This window comes from Acomys minous (genome assembly GCF_964271855.1).
Source record: "Acomys minous genome assembly, chromosome: 1".
NCBI lineage: Eukaryota > Metazoa > Chordata > Mammalia > Rodentia > Muridae > Acomys > Acomys minous.
In genome coordinates this window covers 138,104,886-138,127,525 of record NC_140483.1, presented here as the reverse complement: position 1 = coordinate 138,127,525, position 22,640 = coordinate 138,104,886, and the positions used below count along the sequence as shown (strand labels likewise).

The 22,640-nt window shown below is 42.3% G+C and overlaps 1 long non-coding RNA gene across 1 annotated transcript in view; it reads left to right on the top strand.

Moving 5' to 3' along the window:
• LOC311594624 overlaps positions 1-21,391 on the top strand; it is a 69,056-nt gene extending 47,665 nt beyond the window's left edge. Inside the window, exon 3 of the long non-coding RNA XR_014778156.1 lies at positions 21,274-21,391. This is a non-coding gene — a long non-coding RNA (uncharacterized lncRNA). The remainder of the gene's footprint in view (positions 1-21,273) is intronic.
• The last annotated feature ends 1,249 nt before the right edge of the window (positions 21,392-22,640 follow it).

Sequence of the window (22,640 nt, the reverse complement as noted above, 5' to 3'; positions counted from 1 at the left end):
GCTATTCTGTGATTATATAGGATTCTATGAGTTGCTAACATACAGATCTGTTTATATATTGGAAAAAGGCCATTTAGAAAAATACTTCCAATTTAAAAGAAAAATGCTTTTTTTCCATGTAAAGATACTGACTAAGGATATGGCAGCCTTTTTTGTTGTTGTTCTTACTGTGTCTTGTTTCACTCAGTAGGAAGGCTCATAGGTGTGTAAATCTATAATTCTTATAGATTTAATCGTTTTTTCGGATAGAATAACCTTTTCAATATTCCAACTCTGACTGATCAGGTTGCAATCTATCCTAGATGCTATGCTATCTATCCTGGAATCTTGGTCACAGAAAGCTCAGCATAGGAATAGTGAGAAAATAATATAGGCTTTGCATGGGTCAGTACCTTTAAATGTACTTCTTGGTCTATAAATTTTATGAGCTCCATCTGACTTATTGGGCAAAAGAAAACAAGGGTTATGGACTATAGAATTGAAAAAAAAAGAAGAAAAACTAAACAAATTTGGGAGTAAATGGTCTAGGAAGTATCTCAGAAGCCATACTTAGTCATATGCTATTCTCCAGGCAGAAATGTAAAGTGCTCACTGCATTTGGGAGCAAAGAACATAAGGGACCTAAAATGGTGGCAATGAATGATCAGAACATTGTAAAAGAAATCACAGTCATAAAAATAAATTAGAGGACTCAGAAGGTGAAGTGACATTCTAAAGTGGAAGATTCTCAGACAGGGCAAGTGAAACATGCCTAAACAGAGCTTAGGACTAGTGACTGGAAAGAACAAATGCCTCTAAATATATTTGTTCCAATTAATCAGTAACACAGGATTAACTTGCTAATGATTATGTCATGGGCACATCACAAAGCTGCACCTCTTGGACTCAACGTGATCTTATTTCCTGTGGGTCAGAGCAGTGGTATCAGCTTTCCCACCATGATTTATAACACTATAAAGACAGAAGGTACTGGACTATTTCATTGATGATCATGAATTTACAAGAGATTAAATCTGACTTGTCTCAATTAAGTTAACGGGGAAGATAAAATATAATTTAAAAGTGGTATCTTAGAGACACAGCTTTAAAGCACAGTGGCTTCTCTGTGTTCATATTTGAATAGGCTGAATTGTAAATGGATATTTTTCCAGTCTAACATCTGGGAAATTATAAGTAGAATGTTACAATGGAAATGACAGTTAAGAAAGAGAATTAGAAGGAAATCATCACTAAATTTTTTTCACAAGATCAGAATATATAGTCACCAGATTCAGATATATGTCAACACATGCTTGCACGCGCACACGCGCGCACACACACACACACACACACACACACACTACCACCACCATCACCACACACACACACCTACACACACACACACCACCCCTACCACCCCCACCACCACCACACACACACACACACACAGACACACACACACATACACACTCCCCCACCCCCACCACCATCACTACACACACTCTACCACCACCACCACCACCACACACACACACACACACACACTCCACCACAAACACACTAGTACCACCACACACCCACACACACCCCCCCCCACCTCCCCCCACACACACTCCAACACAAACACATACTACCACCATCATTGTCATCAAATCTTCCACACAACATCAATAATTTTCTCTCTCTTAAAGTTTGTTTTTAATCAGTAATATATTGTGTTAAATTTAGGAAAAATTATTACACAAAAAGAAAGGTATTTTATAAATCAGCAGTTAAGATATATGTACCAAAAACATGGCACCAACATTAGTAAAACACAGATAAGATGAGACTGAAAAGAAAGGTACAGAATGTATAGAAGATATCAATTTCGTTTCATAACCAGTCAATTTGACAGGATGTATCAGCACAGGAGACCTTGATTTCAAAATAAACAGGATAAGTCTAATTAACAGACTTTAGACAATAAATTCTCAAAAGAAAATTTTTTAAGTATTCTAGGAACTGCAACAAAAATTAAAGCAATTAGGTGACACGACAATCTTAAAGTAGTCTTAGTTCATATAAGTGGTCCTGGCTTGACAGAGAAGTAATCCTATAAAGACTCATACTTACCCAACTGGACTGTATTACAGAAAATGCCGTCTAATTGCATTGCTTAGCTGACAGCGAAGTTAAGAAAATCTGTCAGCACTAGAAAACTTAAAGAAAGGCTAACATTATGCAGTTGTGTGAGCATAGTCACAGAAGATGGTGTGTGCTAGCGGGACAAAGCCAGAGTTGGAAGGATGAGACTCCATTGTCAGCCAAGGCAGCAGGGACACAGTCCCAAGGCCAGGACACATGGCAGTCTATACGTGGCAGTCTATGATGGACGATAAAATGCCAGTATGTAAAGGGAACTGACAAAAACCAATTATGTTAAAGTTGTTATGTATCCCCAGGCAAGTCTGTACTATGACCACTAGTGATAAAGTGATCTGTTAAAGAGGTCATGGTATAAACAAGTAAGACATAAAATCAACAAACTTAGAACCGAACATTGATGACAATGATGTATTTTATAATTTGTGGGGGACATCTTGTGCTTCAAGAAATATTTACAGCTTCAAATACTTGTACTATTTAATAAAAAAAAAATCAAAATGAGTTACATTTCCTGTGTTAGAAGTAAGGTTATTTCCAAGCAATAATAAGATAAACTGAATGGGAAAAATGGGAAGAAGTTTTTTTTAACGAGATGGAAAGTGAGGGTACAATATAGGAAAACAGGGGCAAATTGGTCTTTGAAAAAAACATAGCCTCCAGTGAGACACATCCTCCAGTCTCCAGTGAAAACATATTCTGTAGTGGGACACATCCTTCCGAGGAACACAGCCTCCAGTAGACACGTTCTCCAGTGGGACACATTCTCCAGTGGGACACACTTTCCAGTGGGGCACATTCTCCAGTGGGACACACTTTCCAGTGGGGCACATTCTCCAGTGGGACACAGCTGTCAGAGAGCAGAGATAAGATATGATGATAAACATAATTTTTTATTTTCATAAAACTCTAAAGCAGTATATTGGGAAATTCCTGGAAAAATGCAAAGCGTGTATTAAAAAGCAACATAAGATGAAAAGTAAACTTTAAACCTATCTCTATTATTATCTAATTAGAATTAGTATTTTATCACTTCAATAAAGAAGACAGTAGGCCAATGTGCTTTTATAGGAGAGTTCCACCAGGGATTCTAGTGAATACATTGCTTTTCCACTAAGAGGTCTGAAGGCTGTACCTGGGCATAAGCTCAAAGGCAGGAAGCCTGAGATGGAAGCAACTCATTCACTAATTGAACTAAAGCAATCTTCTCTGACTAATGGCCAGAAACAAACATTGAGTCTCCACAATGTTAGGAGCATAATGTCCGACATTCATTGAAGATTGATGGAGCAGGCCACACACTGACAGTGAAAAACACTAGTTGTGGTCCAGGCGCTGAGCTCATCATGAGAATTCCAAGCGTTTTAAAGATGGGTAAAGATAATATCTGTATCTGTTAGTAGTGGCAATTTGTTTCCTTTTCTGTAATTCTTCTGTCTTATGCCTAATTTTTGATGAATCTGGCTGAGATCTGCAAGCCCAAGCTGAACAGCAGAATCATAAGAAGAGGAATGATTCTTTATGATCTTTAGAGAAAATTATCTTTGATAAGATGCATTTTTGCTGAAAGACTGAAGAATTGTCACCAGATTGTCTTTCTAGTTCTGATTTAGGAAGCTTATGTGATGGGAAGGTGTACTGAATTGAAACAAATTTTTGTTTATTTTGTATCAAAAGAGGGAAAAGTAATTTTCCCTGTTTACATCAGTGAATGTCCTAATGTTAAGTAAGGCCAGTGGTAAGTGGTGTTAATATTCATACTTTTATTTATCACAAAATCAAAATTTAAGTTATCAATTTTAGTTTTAAAATTTTTAAAATTTAAGTTAACATATAGAATAATAGTCTTCACTATGGTGTTTTCATACACATGTGCAGCTTTAATTGTTCAAAATTAATTTTATCTTTTATGGATTATATTTTTGATGTCATATGTACCCATTTTCCAACTCAAGGTCACAAGAGTCTTTTTAAGCATTTTCTTCTGGGCTTTCATAACATCCTCCTGGTTTTAGCTTCATAATCTTTTTGGGGTTAACTCTGTATAAAATCTGAACTCTGGCTTGAAGACCTTCTTCTGAGGGAATGCCTTACCATGCCAGCAGTGCCCTGGAAGGGCTGGCCTGCCTTTTATCCCCTCATAGCAGAGCTTAGAGATCTCTTTCTTTGCCTCTTTCCCACTGGAGATGTATATTTCTCTTAACACCAAATTATCTTGGTATCTAGAAATCCATTTTACAATGTTGAATAGTTAGTACCCAACATGTTTTTTATTGGTTTAAAGAAATAAAAAGATTACTAACTTTTCTTCCAGTGTCGTCTTAAGGACTGTCCCACACACAGCACTGATGCCTGAAGCACTTTTAAACTGAGGCTGCTGCTCTGGGCTCTTCTCCAATCTCACTTAAACTCAAGTATTGTAGTCACAATCATATTTGTAAATATAGCTTTATTCAAGACTTCCCTCATTGCAACTAAATGCTATAATTATAACAAGGTGGTAAGAACAATGCAATAAATAACATTTGATTTTAAAATTAACCTGAGGGGTAAGACAGCACCATGGAAAATTCTCAAGTGACTTATTGAGAGTAGTATTAAACATCCCTAATGCATATATCAGGAATGTTTAATATAAACAACTGCAGTGTCCCTGGGAGTAAGTAGCATTCTTTTCGAGATCTTCTCTATTCTTCTAAAGATTCGTTCATCCCATGATTTTGCCCCATGCTAAATCCTGACGGTGAGATGAAAAGATGGTGACAAAAATCTTCCTTGAGTAAGCTCAGATGAGTGCACAGGAGAGGTGGAAATTAAAAAGTAATTATAACGTAAGGTTAGTTCAAGTAAATCAGAAGCAAAGGCAAAACAGACACCTGGGCATGAAGCTTGGCAATGCTATGACCACTCGTGATGCAGGAATACACCTTATGCTTGCTGCGATTGGGGTGGGGGTGAGGTGGGGGCTGGGGGGCTGGGGGGCTGGGGGATAATGACGACGGTGCGGGGTGGGGGGTGATGACTGGGGGGATAATGACGACGGCGGGGTGGGGGGGTGATGACTGGGGGGGTAATGACGACGGTGCGGGGTGGGGGGGTGATGACTGGGGGGGGGGTAATGACGACGGTGCGGGGTGGGGGGTGATGACTGGGGGTGGATAATGATGATGGTGCGGGGTGGGGGGGATGATCACTGGGGGGGGATAATGACGACGACGGTGCGGGGTGGGGGGTGATGACTGGGGGGGATAATGACGACGGTGCGGGGTGGGGGGTGATGACTGGGGGGGTAATGACGACGGTGCGGGGTGGGGGGTGATGACTGGGGGTGGATAATGATGATGGTGCGGGGTGGGGGGGATGATCACTGGGGGGGGATAATGACGACGACGGTGCGGGGTGGGGGGTGATGACTGGGGGGGATAATGACGACGGTGCGGGGTGGGGGGTGATGACGGGGGGGGGGTAATGATGGCACGGGGTGGGATTTGAGATTTGAAGATAGGGGCATTTGTACGGGTAGGACAGCAAGGAGAAATGCTTCCCTTACATAGAAAGATAGTGATGGATGCATACATTTTACTAAGAATTCTTAATATTGATTTTAAATTGTATTTGAAATTGTGATACAATGACATCAGTACCTCAGCCCCTCTCCTTCCTCTACCTCCTGTCATGCATTCTGACTCTCACATCAGTGGCCTTTAGGCTCACGGTCAAACCTTCATGTAACTTTCCGATTTATTATTTACCTGGATCAGTAATAGGAGTGGACCAGCGAAACCTTGTCTAGAAAATGCTCTTAGAATTAAAAATGCAGAGTCAGCCTAAGAGAAAGGAAGAATGGAGGAACGTACTCCCTGAGTCTGAGGAAGGAGCTTTTGCCCAGCATGATGACGCTTCTTTGATCCTAAGGCTTTGTCTTCTGGACTAATGCTTACATCTCCTCTCCCTCCCTGGTGATCAGGGGATTTCTTTGTTAAATCTAATGTGCTGGTCCTGAAGCTGCCCTAGTGTGCAAGGGAGCTGTCAGTCATACGCTTTGAAAATGAACGGCAGAAGGGAAACCAAGTCAAAGTCCCCTTGGGAATGTCACCACCAAGCCGTACCAGTGGAAACAAGAGCTTCATTGACAACTCAAATTGCTAGGCTTCATGTTTTTTTTTTGCTCCTAATCAAAGATAAAGCTGTTGACTGAAGGGGAGGCCACTGCGGCTGCAGCTAATGTTCATGTTTACATGACATGGTAGAAACAAACAGGGCGATTACAGAAACGTACTCTAACCAGATCCTAACAAGCAAAATGCGCTTTTATCCAAATGTTAATAGTCTTGACCTCCATTGGCTTTTAATCTCACTCTGTCTGACAGAGTAAATGAACTCCAGGTTGTAGCTTATGAAAGAGACTCTTTGGGGTGTGTGTGTGTGTGTGTTTGTGTGTGTGTGTGTGTGTGTGTGTGTGTGTGTGTGTGTGTATGTGTGTGTGTCACAGAGGGGCAATGGAAAGTCTGTCTTTTCTCAGTTGGGCATATCACTGAGTTTATATAGGAAAGCCTGTGATTGACAGTGCTTCAACAAAAGCAGATTCCATTTGTTGCTGATAAGAAGCAAAGTCATCCATGCCGTGTTTACAAAGTAGGCGAGGAGAGTGGGAAATTAGTGATAAAAGAGCTAATCTTAGTGTTTTACTGGATGAGGGAACCGGCACTTTTGTGCTCTAAGGCTAGCAGGCACACTTCCCCCACTGCTCTGTTCTTTGGCAGAAAAACAATTTCCAGACTCCCCAAAGCGGCACGGATTATACAGGACACAGGAAATGCCGGAAGGCTCTCCTGATGCTGAACCCGACACTCTGCACCAGAGATGACTGTTATCTACGGACTGTAACTCAACACCACATCAGCCACTGTTTAAGCCTTTTGGTGTTTCTAAGGCAGAAAATATTGGGGACAGAAGACTAATTCATTGGTGCTTAATTTCCCCAAATGTTTCAATGCTCAGTTTTGCTGGGAATAAAGTTGACAGCCCCTTTGTGACAGCTGACAACACGGTGCAGGTTCTGGCATTGGGCATGGGCGTTCTGAGGAGCAGACAATGTCCCTGCAAGGAAAGGCTGGGAAGGGAGTAGTCTCCCTGGTGCATGACTGCTTGAGTGTGAGCCACAGAAAAATGAGAGATGCTAGAGTCGAGTAGGTCTTGGTGCAAACAAAAATTTGAAAAAGTGATTTTTTGCTTCAGAGTTACTCCGGCCATAGCTTCATTATTTCAGTTTTTCTGGAGAGATCACTAATGAGGGTTCAGCGGAGGCACATGCCTGGTTTTTGTTTCATTATTGTGACATGTGTTTAGTGCAGACCAGAAGAGACGTCCAATGGTGGCAGCCGTGGGTCTATTTCAAGACTCACTCACACAGCTCTTTGTTCAGTTAATGTTTTGTTCTTTCAGATCTCACTCAGAGTATCTGGAGCTACTAAGGGGGGTGAAACGCTGATGATACCTCGGGGGTTTCCTATCTTATATGGAAGATATTAAAGCAGACAAAGAGCTATAACAGACCATGCACATTTTTCCTACAGATGCTTACAGGATACAGTAGTTTAGGCAACGACCAAGCAGAGGATTTCTAGTTACAGCGGAAGAGTATGCTGGGATATGACGAGCAGATCGGCCATGGCCCTGCTTCTTGGCATGGAACAGTTAGGACTTCATTCACGCATTTGGTGGTACTTAACACTTAATCGACACTAGGTTTTCTCACAAGCAGTCAGCAAAAAGGAGTAAGTTAGATAGATAGTCATGAAACTCACCCAAAACTGTCAGTTATGGATATTTGGGTAAGATGTACAAGTTTTGCCACCCAAGCATGCACATTTCATATGAATTTGGGTTTGTAAGAGCAGCTTTGCTCGATACACCAGACCCCAGGTGGATAGATTCATCTTCTTGCAGAGTTGGTGTATTTGGAGTAATGCCAGTAAGGTATACAGACACAGCAACACGGAGCTACACTGGAGAGGTGGCAGACACGACCCATCTGTAAACTGCATTACATGTTGGAGATGATGGAGTGGTACAGGGGATGGTAGCCGGGATGCAATGGTTGGCTCGGGGTTTTAGAAGATCACTCTGGCTGCAACTACCTCAGATGATGCTTTAAAATAAGTTTTATAAAAATCTTTCTCTTCCTACATCAGGTCATTTGATGATCCCCATCAGTGTATAAGTAGCTAAATCTAAGGACCTGAAATAAACACACAGTACATAGGAGAAAGACTTCTTACGGAGTTTCTTTTAAAGTTGAGGTTACCTGGAGCACAGATCGAAGCTAAAAGCTGAGAAGTTTAGACCTCTGTTAATTATGATTCAAATTGATTTAGCTTTTCTTTCAAAGGCTCTCCGATTGTTTCTTCTAAACCAAATGCACCATTTCTGTGAAAGGGAAAGAGGGAGGGAGGGGAGGAGGAGAGAGAGGAGGAGAAGGAAGAGGGACCTTTGGTGGCAGGTAACTGAAATCTATTCATCTACAAGTGCAATTTGCTCAATGATTGCAGCGGAAACAGAAAGGAACACAGACGATGCCAAAGAAGACCAGAGTCAGGTACGAAAATGAGAGTAAGTCTGCAGTCCACCCATGCTTGTGGTTTCAGCATCAGCAGAGGATGGACAAGGCCAGCTCTTCAGTAGCAAACATGATTCCCCCATCTGAGTGTGACATCCCGTGTCAAGTGGCTTCGAGGAGGTGCTGAGCTTCTCACCCATGTGTCAAGTGCGGACAAACAGACTCAGCTTTTGAGGGAGCAGAGACTGGAGCAGAGAGTGTGTCCAGGAGAGGACTGCACTCCTGCTCAGTTCCCTGTCTCAATGGCTGATTTCACAAACAGGAAGACTACTATTTTTTTTCCCAGATTTCTTTTCTTACTGCATTATTCTGCAAAAATATATAATGTAGTTGTCATAGTTTTTCAGTTTGAAGTGTTAGAAATTGAACTTATCCCTGAAACACAGTACGTTTACTAATTCACTGTCTAACTTCTTTGGGATGTTTAGACACTGTGAGTTTCGGCTTCACCTGGATCCCATGAATCTGATGATCTGAGCAAGAATTAGATTTTGTCCATCCTAAGTGGGGTCTACAAGTGTCTCCTCTATTGCTGAACCCTTCTTTCTTAGACTGCTTTCTATTATGTATGGGCAAAGAAAGCCACTCAAACTCCCATTAGATCCTAAGGTTAAAATGCAAAAATAAAATGAAAATCAACATTTCCTTCTCATTTTCAAACTGCTGATTTGAATTTTTGTTGAAAAAATTTTGGTTTGAGTTTTCTGCATTACCGGCATGTATTACTGGTGGGAAGCAACGAGAAAAATGTGAATATTGGGACAGAGAAATACAAATGCAATGCACCACAGTAGTTTACAGTAGCTAAAAATATACCAGCTATGACATCTTGACCTCCTTATGTCCACTGTAAGCAGCAGCAAAACTCATTTAAAAATTTTCTTTGCCTAGATAATCATTATTTTTCTGAATGGTGAATTATAAAAATTTATATTCAGCAACTTTCTGATGTTTTTATATGTAACATTCCCTGTCCTCATAGACTAGAATTTGTATTCTCTACTTGTATTCTATAAAGCTTGCCTAATACTGGGAAAGATGGATTGGAAGATATTGATGTTATCAGTGAGAGACAGATAGGTGGCTAAGTAAGAATCGACAGTTGTCTAATTTAGAGGTGGCAGAGGCCTAAACTATGTGATGGCAATAGAAATAGCCTATAACACACACACTCATACACACACACACACACACACACACACACACACACACACATACACACACCAATTTTGGATAATGCTTTCATTGCCTTTTCTGGTTTCCCTACTTTTACTGTTTGTAGATCATGGAGTAACTAATACTTCTATACAATCAGTTTTACGAATCTCTGTCTGTCTCTGTCTCTGTCTCTGTCTCTGTGTCTCTGTCTCTGTCTCTGTCTGTCTCTGCCTTTCTCTGTGTCTCTGTCTCTCTGCTTCTCTCGCTCTCTCTCTCTCTCTCTCTCTCTCTCTCTCTCTCTCTCTCTCTCCCTCTCTCTTGTACCTTTACTGTGCAGTATAGGCTGTCTTCAAGTTCACAATCTTCCTGTCTCATCTTTCTGAGAGCTGGGATAACAGGTAATGAGCCCCTACACCCAGCTAAAGAGATACTAAATAGAAGGATTCTGATTCATCTGTTTTTGTTGAAGGAAGTAGGAGAGCTGGAGGCAGTGAGGAAAAGAATGTGCCTAAGAGAAAGCTGGCTAGCAGGGCATAGTTTAGGCGATGCTCACATAGTGCATGACTGTTATGGACAGCTGTGTGCAGCCCCGGTTCTGTCAGGACAGAAGAGACACAGTTCTAATGACCAGTTGCAGCTCTGGCTGTGTTTAGGTCCTTCCACAGTGGCCTTTGGAGTATGAGATCTTTTGTTTCCATTCAAGGTCCTAGGTGATGCTTTGAGTAGGCTGGCTTTCTTTAACTCTGTATAAATTACTTTATTCTAGATGTGATGATTTCCCAGGTGCAAATTACATGCGAAACAGGCAAATCTGGCTTTATAATTAAAAAACTCATCCACTTGGAGACTTTTGTTTTGTTTTGTCCAGAGTCCTTCATTTATGAGTTCATTTTATTGATCCTGAATTTGATAGTTTACCTTCATATCTCTCCTTCTCTCAGCTCAAATGATTGGCGCTGTTATAGAAAAGCATTACTGTTTTGAGTCTTCTAAAAACTAAATACATGTGCCACATAATTAAGCATGATAACTTAACCAAGTTATCATGTCATACATGAGGCTCAGAGGATCAGCCATTGCATATACTGCACATTCAGACTGTTTGGATAAAGGAACAACTTGAGAGATAATGTGGATAGAAATAGCTGAGCAGTGTGTATGTTCTTCTACTTCAGCCTTGTTTTTTCCTAGTGTCTGCTCCTCCTCCCTCTTTGGGGGATATTTTACTGTAGAGAAGGGAAATAAATGTTGGGAAAAGATCAGAAGTTGTGGTAGGGAAGAAGCTATGTCAAGAACCTCAGTAACCTGTTCCTCCTAACTCCATATACATATATGTATACATATACACACATACATATATACATATACATATGCATATATGTATACATATACATATACAGGAAATAGCTTTGGAATAATATGATCCTTGATTGGAATCCAAAGAACTGTTCATGAGTTGTAGATATTGATAACTCATGTCATCTTGGTGTTGATCACTTTAATATGACTTACCTTTAAAACAAATACACTGTTTTAAATTACATATTTTATGTGTGTCCATGTAAGGATATGTGCACATAATGGCCATATCTTCAGAGGCCAGAAGAGGGCATTAAGTCCCCTGGAGCTGGAGTTAGAGGTGGTTGTTAGCTGTGGACATGGATACTAAGAACTGAGCTCCAGTCCTCTGCAAGAACAGGACACACTTTACCACTGACCCATCTCTCCAGCTCTATGATTTTCTTTTCCTAATGAAAGGATATTAAGTTGTTTTACATTTGCCACAGAGCACAGAGTTAGGATACCCATGTAAGGAAAAGAGTTCTAAGGTGGAGATTTGTGGGATAGCGAGAGAGTATAAGTTTCTTTTGTTGCCTAGAGACATAAGCTGAGCACCCAGGACCGTGTAATGAGACCTCAAGCTCTGATTACGAAATGCATAGCTAGAGTTAGCTTTAAAAAGTATAATGAAGACATCTGAGTCAACGTATGTAAATGAATATATCTGAAGGATCCAGGGAAGATTAGAGTTGCTAATAGAATCTTGCAGAAAGGCCAAGAAAAAGAGAAAAAGTCAAACAACAACAAAAAGTCTGGTGGGGAAAAGCAACAGAGTGTCAGTCAGATACTGTCACTGGGAAGGATACACTCTTGCATTATTAGTAGGTATTTACTGAGTGTCTGTTAGGAGCCTGGCCCTGAGCTGTCACAGAGGATGAGCAAGATGTTGGTCTCTGAAGCTTCTATTTCATGGGAGAAGTAGAAAGTAACCTAAGCTATAAGTGTGCCTCATACCTTGTGCTGACAACAACAATGAAGAAAATCGTATAGGGAACTAGAGCAGCAGAACAGAATAACCGGAGGCAATACTGGGAAGCTGGACGCAAAGAACCATGGGAAACTCTGAGGCAGAGTGTAGCAGAAAGAGGGGAAGACAGCTGCAACATGTTCATGAGCAGCAACTGAGAAAGAACGAGTAAGGGGGTGGAGCTGAGGAGAATGCTACCTGTTCCTCTCTCCTTGTTTTCTCCCTTTCAAAAGTGAAGCTTCAGAAGAGAACAGTTATCCACTCCTTGGATGAATAATGAAGAAAACAGGCAGAGTCTGACAGTCCAAGTTTCCCAGAAACTCAGCATCTTAGGCAAGGGATTGCAGCCAGTTGGATTCATGATGCTTCCCCCAAAAGACAAGGCAACATTTCCAAAGGAGAAAGGTGAGGTAGGGTTAGGACCGGTCACAGCCCCGGGGGCTGAATGACTGTACTTAGGGTGAGGCAGCAAGAATGGCTCTCAAGGTCTATTCTGACACTAGAATTGATTAGGTGGAGAGAAGATGAAAGCCGAAGGGTAAAGAGTAAAGAACTGACAGGAAGGTGAGAGACTCTGCCTTAGGTCAGCAGCCCCCTTTGGCTTTGTAGCCTCCATCCTCTGTCACCGCGATGCTCAGGCTGGTCCCTGGGAACAGAGGTCAGTTCCATGGAGGGGATTTATTACAAAGGTTAAGTGTAATGGGAAATAAAAAGACACAGGTAACTGGCTGCTCACAGCCAGACATGTAGGTGATCTGACCCATGAGAAGCAAGTACCACTCACTAAGGCAGTTCAGTGGAATGGGGCTTGCCCATTTCTCCCTCTCTTCCTACCTGTCCTGGACCTCGTTTCTCACGTCCTTCCTTATACATCCACCTTACTTTCCACTGCTGCCTACCACACATGCTCTGCTCTCCTCTGCAGCTCATCATCTTTGGGAAACTTCACAGGAGAGAAGATTCTTAGAGCAGATAGGAGGCCACTGCTTACTCTCATCTTGCTCATGTATTGACAGACAGTGCCACCGGCTGCTGGCCAGCCTGGTTAGATTGCCTAGATTCAGATGCAAAGCCTTGGTTTGGCTCTCTAGGAAGGATTAAAGGGTCTCAAAAAAAATAATGCCTAGAGATGATGGCCATGCTAATCAGAAGTTGGCGAGCATGGCAGGTGCACCCCACTTGTTTCTCAGTGCAAGGACAACGGTAACCTCTACATACTGAACGGTCACCATGCATCAAGCATTTAAAACACAGATTTCTGGGCCTGAGAATGACCTTATCATGCAAGCGTATAGCTAAAAGAATCTTGTTCACTAAAAGATCCGCCGGAGGAATCTCCGTACCTGATCTCAAGTTGCACTATAGAGCAACAGTAATTAAAATAGCATGGTACTGGCACAGCAATAGGCTGGTTGATCAGTGGAATTGATTTGAAGACCCAGAAAGGAATCCACACACATATGGTCACTTGATTTTTGACAAAGAAGCCAAATCTATTCAATGGAAAACGGATAGCATCTGCAACAAATGGTGTTGTTCTAACTGGTTGTCTAGGTGTAAAAAAAATGCAGTTAGACCCATATTTGTCACCATGCTCAAAACTCAAGTCCAGGTGGATTAAAGACCTTAACATAAAACCAGAGACACTAAATTGGTTAGAAGAAAAAAATGGGGAAGGGCCTGGAACATATTTCCCACTTTTACTTCCAATATCACCAGTCAGTAAATAGATAAGTTACAATTTAAATTAAGTCTACATTTTCCTTAATGTCACTGTCAAGAGTTTCTTTATTTAACAAATAGACCTTCAGGAGTGTGAATGAAATGATGACAGGAGAAGAAGTCTACTTTAAAAGGTCAAAACAATTTTGATGGAACACAGGGCATGCATGATTCATTCGCCTACTGGTTAGTCCATAAATACTTTTGTATGGATTCTTTGTACAAGTCACTAAAGCCATGAGCGGGCATCATCTTTCCAGACACTTATCCAAGTGGCTCAATATAAAACAAGACCAACTCTACTGTATTTGCCATCAGAATTCCTGGATGCTAACTATGGAAACAGGACAAATGCTTCTTTACAGTTCTTACATTAGAGAGTTGCTTAGTAATGTAGGAACCAGAGATAAGGGGGAGGGGGCGGGTTCAAGTAAAATGTCTTGTGCAAGCCATGGGATAATAAGAGAAAAGGCTGACAGTGTTACCTTTTCTTTCTCTGAGTTCGTGAAAAATGACTGTCCCTAAACAATGTCTCAGATGTGTCAGGATCTTATTCTGTGAAGTCAAGTGAATACACGTGAGAGAACTAAAGCTCTCTTTAAAAAACAATGCTGTTTGTGTCGTGAAGGAATTAGGAGAACAAATATTTAACACGACAACAATTGTAGATGGCTTGTCTGTTTTCCATTTTTTTTTCCTAGCAGCAAAGGAAAATGGTGTGGACAAGAGGTAGGGTTGTGATTAAATCACAGTTAAAGAGGTACAGATCTGCAGGCACCCGGCCAGTGTGTTAGTCTAGCTGCCAGGGAAAGTCATGGCTTTTCTTGGCCCATGAACAGAATCCAGTAGAATGTGAGCCTGGAGCTGATGCCTCTTGAAGAAGCCCCATGTGGTAAGGAGTTTTCAAAAATAATTTTAAAATCCTCTTCACTTTTTAAAATGGTAAAGAAAACTACCGTATGCCCATGAAGAATAAATGGCCAATTGTGGGTCTAAATTGAAGCAGTTTGGAGAAATGGGCTCTTCAGAGATTGTTTGCTGTTGCCAGATAGCTTATCCTTAGATACTGACACTCTGTGGACACCTGAACGTGCCCACCATGGCAGCTTCATGTTCCCTGACTCACTTTTCAGCTGAAGGCTAAGAATGACTCTTCTCTTGAGGCCTTGAAGGGGCTATAGAATGAGACAGATCATGGATCACTCTGCTTTCACCCCCAGGATGGGTTTCAATCTATTGTCTTTCCAGAAAAAGGAAAAGGACCACAACTTGAAGGCACTTGGTGCTTTTTCCCCCCAACAAGGAAGCATAGGGTTTTCTGGTTTCTTTTTCTTAGGAGCAGTGTCATTTACTTACCTTGTCGGGGTTGTCAGTAAGTTAACAGTAGTTTGTTGTGACGTAAGATGAAGAATAAAGATCCATGAATTATAAGGAAGCTGGGTATGGTGGTGAACACCTTTAATCCCAGCACTTGGGAAGGCTGAGGCAGGAGGAACTTGGTCAATTTGAGGCCAGCCTGATCTACAAAATGAGTCCAGCACAGCCAAAGCTACACAGAGAAACTCTGTCCGGAGAAAGAAACAAAACAAAACAAAACCCAAAAACAAAACAAAACAAAACAAAAAACACACACACAAAAAAAAAAAGGAAGAAAGAAAGATCCTTAAGGAAAAAATAACCCATGGCTTTTAGTTTGTGTCACTTGCAGGTCACAAGAAATAAGGAAATGAAGGACTGGGCTGGTTTTGCCTAGGAAGATGGCCTCATGCTGACTGAAACCTTGAGTGGGTTGAGCTGTGGGCAGGCCTGGAGCTTTGCCCCTGCTCCCTGTCTATAGCTAAAGCACAAAACATTCTGTGGGAAAGAACATGAAGAAAACTCCTCTGATGCCGTGACGGTGAGGCAATGCATTTCAAAAATCAGAATTCCCTCAAAATGGCCTCAGTTTGTAGCTTTGGAGAAAGTGTGAGCATGGGTGACCAGTGGTGTGAGCGTGGGTGACTAGGGATGTGACCATGGATGACTAGTGGTGTGAGCATGAATGACTAGTGACGTGACCATGGGTGACCAGTGGTGTGAGCATGGGTGACCAGTGGTGTGAACATGGGTGACCAGTGGTGTGAGCATGGGTGACTAGTGGTGTGAGCATGAATGACTAGTGACGTGACCATGGGTGACCAATGGTGTGAGCATGGGTGACTAGTGGTGTGAGCATGGGTGACCAGTGGTGTGAGCATGGGTGACCAGTGGTGTGAGCATGGGTGACCAGTGGTGTGAGCATGGGTGACCAGTGGTGTGAGCATGGGTGACCAGTGGTGTGAGCATGGGTGACCAGTGGTGTGAGCATGGGTGACTAGTGGTTTGAGCATGGGTGACTAGTGGTGTGAGCATGAATGACTAGTGACGTGACCATGGGTGACCAGTGGTGTTAGCATGGGTGACTAGTGGTGTGAGCATGGGTGACTAGTGGTGTGAACATGGGTGACTAGTGGTGTGAGCATGGGTGACCAGTGGTGTGAGCATGGGTGACTAGTGGTGTGAGCATGAGTGACCAGCAGTTTGAGATGGATGCTGCGGCTGGTTCTAGAAATCAAACTGCTGCTGTGGAGAAAAACCATTTCTCTGGAGGGTATAATTTCTTCTTTCCCTTCTATTTACAGTGATGATGAGATAATTGAAATTAAAAAGAGGCCATGCAGTTTAGCTCCGGCTTTCTCTCGTGTTTATGCTGATCAAGTCCGAGAATATGTTTGATAAAGACACGCAAGTGGCCCGGGAACCTTGTCGATTCTAATCATCACGTATTGCAGAGTCTGCCCGAGAAGAACACAGCCCACCCAACCTGCAGTGGCCAGGCCAAAAGCGCCAAGCAAGACCCAGAGCATAATTAGCCCCTTTGATAATACTCTCGAACAAATTGGCAGTTCAGAAAGCTGAAGTATTCGCTAATGACAAGGGCCCAACTGCCCCGTAGAACTAGAGAAGTGGTGTTTGTTGCCTATCTCAAGAACTGGAAATGAAAATTTTAATGACACAGGAAATGCTCTTCAAAGGCCAAGGAGTCTCAGTGAGCGATAAGAGGATCAATCAGTCTTAAAAAGGAGTTTCCTAAGAGTAAGAGGAGGGATGTTATAAGCGTGGATATGTATTTCAAAAGGATGAATAAAACCCAGAAATAGTGCTAATTTCACTTTGAAGTATATAATGAAACTCCTCAAGCATCCAGGCTTTGACACCCCTTTCTCAAAATGACCAAAATTTCCATTTTTGAGCATTTATCTTTCTGCCTTTTTCCGTTCCCCGAGTCTTAACAGAATTTTAAAGGAGCAGCTAATAGATGAAGTATACTTCAGTTTCATGTAATGGATTGGATCAGAAGGGAACTGATAAGATGATATTGGAAAAGCAGGTAGGGGGTTGAAGAGGTGCAGAGCGCTAAGCTGTATGAGTTCAATTGATTCCCGTGAGCAGTCCTGCAGTCCCAGGGCTGTTCTGGCTAACAGGAGGAAAACACTCTGCTCTCCTCTCCAGGGACTGGCTACAGGCAGGTCCAGTGCTGATCAGGGGGAGATAAGGCCAATTAGGAATTCTGACTGAGAAGCAGGAAGCAAGCCACAGGGCCAATTCCAGAAGGGTAGAAGAGAAATGAGATGGTGGGTCACTGTTCGCATTCCAGTTGGAATACAAATACAAGTTTTCAGCCCGTTCTGGAGAAATTCATTTTAGTGGGAGACAGGATCAAAGGATGTTTCTAAGGCAGAGGAGGCATAGCGGCAGAATAACTGAGCAGAAACTTATCATTAAAACCTGGCTCCGGCCCATGTTTATCAACCTTTCTGTGTTTTGGGGGACCTTTTGTGACATTAGAAATTTTAGTGGTGTGCTTGTAGGAATTGAAAAGCTCAAAGCAAAACTAAGCAATCCAGCAATAATTTCAACACAATCATGGCTACAATGACACAGCCGTAATGACACAGTGCGGGGAAAGGCACTCTAATGACCAAGAGCCGGAGGGTCAGTAGTGAGGAGTCGGGGAGATCTGGAGGAGGATCTGTAATCTTAAACCTGAAGTTCAGCTTCTTTCCCACTAAACACGTGGTATAATGTTTGTTTAGCATTGGTGACAATCACATTCTGCATCTCAGAATGTTTAGGTTGTCTTAACTTCAGAGGCCACGGTCCCAGACACTCATGCAAGCTCACAGCTCTGTTGTCCTTGTACTCTTGTGCTCGCACTGACACTCCCTAGTGCTCCCTTGGATGACTTCACCTTTGTGTACCGCAAGAGTTAAGTGCTCCCTTGACTTAGTTAGCACAAGGCCTTTCTTGGGCGAGGGAGCGCTGTCTTTTACTTACTCTTAACAAGCAGTGCTCTGGGCTTTTGCTAAGCGTAGACAATATCCTGACCTGTTCGCTGTAGGCAGCGCATACCCATTTGAGGAGCAATGACCAATAAGAAACAGCGAACAAACGCTGGGATTGGGGGCGCACACCTTTAATCCCAGCACTTGAGAGGCAGAGGCAGGAGGATCGCTGTGAGTTCTAGGCCAGCCTGGTCTACAAAGCGAGTCTAGGACAGCCAAGACTACACAGAGAAACCTTGTCTCAAAAAACAGAAAAACAAAAACAAAACAAAACAAAACAAGAAACATTGAATGAACAATTCAAGTGTATATCTTCAAAAGACTAGCAGTATGCCTGCCGAAGGTCTCCGCCTGTCTCTCCATCTTTCCGGGGAGACAGCTATGACTCACGTCTCCCAACAAGGCTTCCCAGATCCCCAGTGCCGTGGGGTAAATGATCAGTTAATTGTGCCTTTTCCATTTTGAATGCAGTCAGACCCTGTAGGAAGAGTTTTACATAAAATATCTGTTTCCTTTCTTGAAAGCAACTCTTTGAGTTACCTAATACTGCTTCTCAAAATCATTTTGCAGACAGGGAAATGCAGTACTTTCCAGGCATGGTTTTTCAGTTTCTATTCTAACTCAGTGGTACTTTCTCATCGGAACCCATCAGAACAGTCTGGGGATGTCTTGGTAGGCCATTGGCCACTGCTCCCAGAATTGCCCTTTCAGCAGATCTGGGCAGACGCGTGGGAATTTGGATTTCTTCGTTTCCCTGTGAAGCTGGGGTGCATGCTTTGAGAAACATTACAGTAATATCACCTTCAAAACCCACACTGGGCTTCCCCGCTAAACCACATGGAAATGCATATGCATGCTGCTAAAATGAAAACCTAACACGTTGCAGGGAGAGATTGGAAGTAACTTCAACACAACGCTGGGCCTAAATTAGGTACAGGTTCAGTGAGAGCTGCCTTTGATGGGGTCCCCAGCAGCTGAAGGGACTTTGTGGTGAGCCCTCTCTTTCTCACCATGCCTAGGGCAATGTAACTTCATTATTACATTGCCTAACTTTGTGATTTATTGTTGTCATTTAAAATAAAACATTTCTCTGCCTAGGAAAACAAAGCTAAAAGTGACCACCTGGAAATGGTTGTGGTTTGTCAATGATCAGGCCTTTGGTATAATGTTTGTTTGTTTGTGAGGTTTTGAAAATTGCTTTAGGAAGCCCTAGGGCAGAGGCTTTACTTAATTAAAATATTTTAAATCACAACTCAGGAACTTCAGTTCGCAAAGCCCCAGGGTTCAGCTAGCAATTGTTTAAGAAAAAAAAAAAACTCAAATAGAATGGGATAAATATAATATTATGGGGTATAACTTTTTGTTCTTATTTCTATTTGATGTGTTGAAATAATTAGGCAGCAGAATTAGTAACTGAAAACCTTTAGTTAACTATTAGAATTCAGAGGCCAGTCAGTCACTGCTCAAAACATGCTCAGTGCCTGCAGAAGAGACTATGCAGCATTGGGCATTGTGTTTCTAGGGCTCACAGTGAACAAAGGATTACCTTTTCAAGGAACTTTAGGAATTATGGTCTACTTATACTCCACATTTGCTTAGGAAAGGCTCTTGGCTCTGTCATAAAGCGAACTGCTGGATAGTACTGAAACCAGTATCCCCATCCCCGCACACATTGGGATCACAGCATTTGCTAGCACTCCAGTCTCCCCATTACTTTCCCCCCACAATCTAATGCAACTGAAAAGCTTGAGGAAAGGAGTATTGTTCAGTGTCCCCCGCCTTGTTTCTAGCTGTTTTCTGTATTGCTAAAGAAGGGTCCAGGGCATATGTGCAGCGTACGATGATGACCAGGGGCAGCTTTGTGAGTTATCAGTAGCCTGAGCTCAGTAAGTCATGGACTAACTCAAAAGGAAGATAGGAAACTCGGGGATGCTGTGAAATTTAAAAATTAAATTACTTTGAACTGATAACTTCATTCCTTGAAAGCTGCCTGTCAAGGTCCAGGGGTGCTGTTCTGATGCCTGAATGGGGATATTTATCATTATAATTGCTCTCTTTTATCTGTAGATGCCACCTAAGTGGTCTCAAAACTACTTGCTCACTTGGCCCATTAGATGTTTTTCTCTTTGAAAGTACTAATTTGCTTAGCAAATTCACTTTTCCCAGGTACAGGAAAGTAATCTTCAACCACTTTTCCCTTAGCTAGAGGAAAAGTAAACTTTAACCTAACCATTTTTTTCTAATTATCACACAGTTTGAATTAATGGGGTCCAAATTAATTAAGGTTTTATTATAGCTTCATCCTTCGGAGACAAGGTTTCATTTCCCTTTTTTGAGGTATTTTCCATCTGAATCAAAAGAAGATTAACTTTTCTGCTCTCTGTATTTGAAGCCAACGGCTTTCAGCTCCTGGTTCCCCTCTCCCACACACCTGAGGGCGGTGAAACAGTCTTCCTGTAGGGAAATGGTGACTTGTATATGTGTGTGTAGGGGTGTTGCCATAATTAGGAAAGCCTCCCTAGGTGATTCTGATAGGCTCCTGCCCCTTCTTGAGAAATCCTGGCATTAAACCTTTGATTAAAACCTTGTAACCCCCTCAGGCAACAGTGGTGTTGGGGCAGGGAGGGCACTGGAGACCTTGACAGGACTCCAGCTAAGCCAGGACTCTGCTGCTGAGGAGTTTGGTCACAAGAGGTCAGCTAAGACATCACAACCAGAAAGAGAGCCGCTGGCCTGCCAGCATAAGGTGGAACATTGACATACACATTATTAGAACCGTTAGCTGTTTTCACCAAGCATGCAGCACTGGGTGCCAACAGCCCAGGAAGACAGAAGTCAAAGGCCTCCCAACACATCATGTCATTAATGCGAATGGGAGAGAAGTTTCACTTGATGTGCTTGATGCTGACCCTGTGAGTGGGGTGGAAGAGAAAACCATAGTGAATAGCTCCCTATCCTTTCTCCCACTTTGTCTGCAGTGCCCTGAAGTCTATGCTAAGACATACGCTTGCGGGGCATGGGTTTATGTGTGATGCTGCAGAAGTCCACGAAGCTGAGGAGAGATGGAACAAGAAGAGACCATGAGACTGTTCATAGAAGCTCACTGAATAATAGGAATGCTAAGGGAATCAATATTAAAGGTGTTATTATAGCCATTGTACGGGTTCCTGTGGCATTCTGTCTTTCAGATCAAGTAAACCCCTGTGTATGACAAATCGTATCCACAGTTTTTTCTTGTGATTTGTATGTAAAATATTAAAAATGGGATATCACGACACTGTATTTTGTCGGCTTTTAAAAACAAAAATCTTTTGGGAAATAACCGGCTTTTCCCTAATGCTCTTACTGTGTTCTGGTCCAGAACCCTTCAGACTTTCTACTTGAATGTATCTCCTTTCCAGCTCCTTTAATGGGTTTGCACACTTGGTACCTCCTGAATATGTGATCTTGTAGACAGAGCACTGGCTGAAACGTGTAGGTGCGTCCTGACTCTTAGCTTTGGGTGATGCAGAGCATGCTGGCTGTGAGGCGGCTGTTTTCTCACAGCTCTTGGAGAACCCCCGACTAGCTAGCTAGCTCTCCAAATTTCAGTTTCCTTCTCTGTTGATCTTTTCCTCAAGCTGCTGTTCTCTACAGGTCAGTGACATTGGACGTACCTTCTAGGTTTTGGACACTAGGTGGTGATGTTGTGTTGCACTTTCATGACGCATTTAAGTTTCAATGTCTAGACTGAGATATCTGATGTCTTCAGATCTTTATATGGCAAGTGGCTAATGGCACCGTAGTCTCCAAACAAAGATAATTGAGCATGGAAATAACACACTGAGTGGAAATCAGAAGTTTCTTGACATGTTTCTCTGTAAAACTGTTGAATTTTTTAATACTGAAACCTCTGGAAAAGGTCCCCGACCTTTTTGCTCCTCCTCACGTGTCTGGCAGGACTGGGCTTCTGATGTCAACTTCCTGTTTCTCTCTCCTCACTGGCAGTCATCTTTCAGATTCTAGAAGCTCTTCTCGTCAAAGTCTGAGCTGTTAGTCTCCACACTGAAATGCCTGAGACATACCAATTCATGTAAGCTGTATCCAGAAGGCCACTGCGCCCTGTCCCAGGACTAGCTCTTTGATACAGATGAAAAAGGCTGAGAATAGTTCAAAGCCGTAAAAAGGAAGTTTTCTGGATTCAATACATCTACCAATTTTCTGGATGATTTTGTGTTGGGCAACCGGCTCAGTGAATTCACTTTCTGTTTTAGAAGAACTACCTGTTGCTGCAGCATGATGCCCAGTGTAGACCCTGCCACCCTTAGTACATGTCCCCCCAGACATGATGGGATAGTAAGCGAAA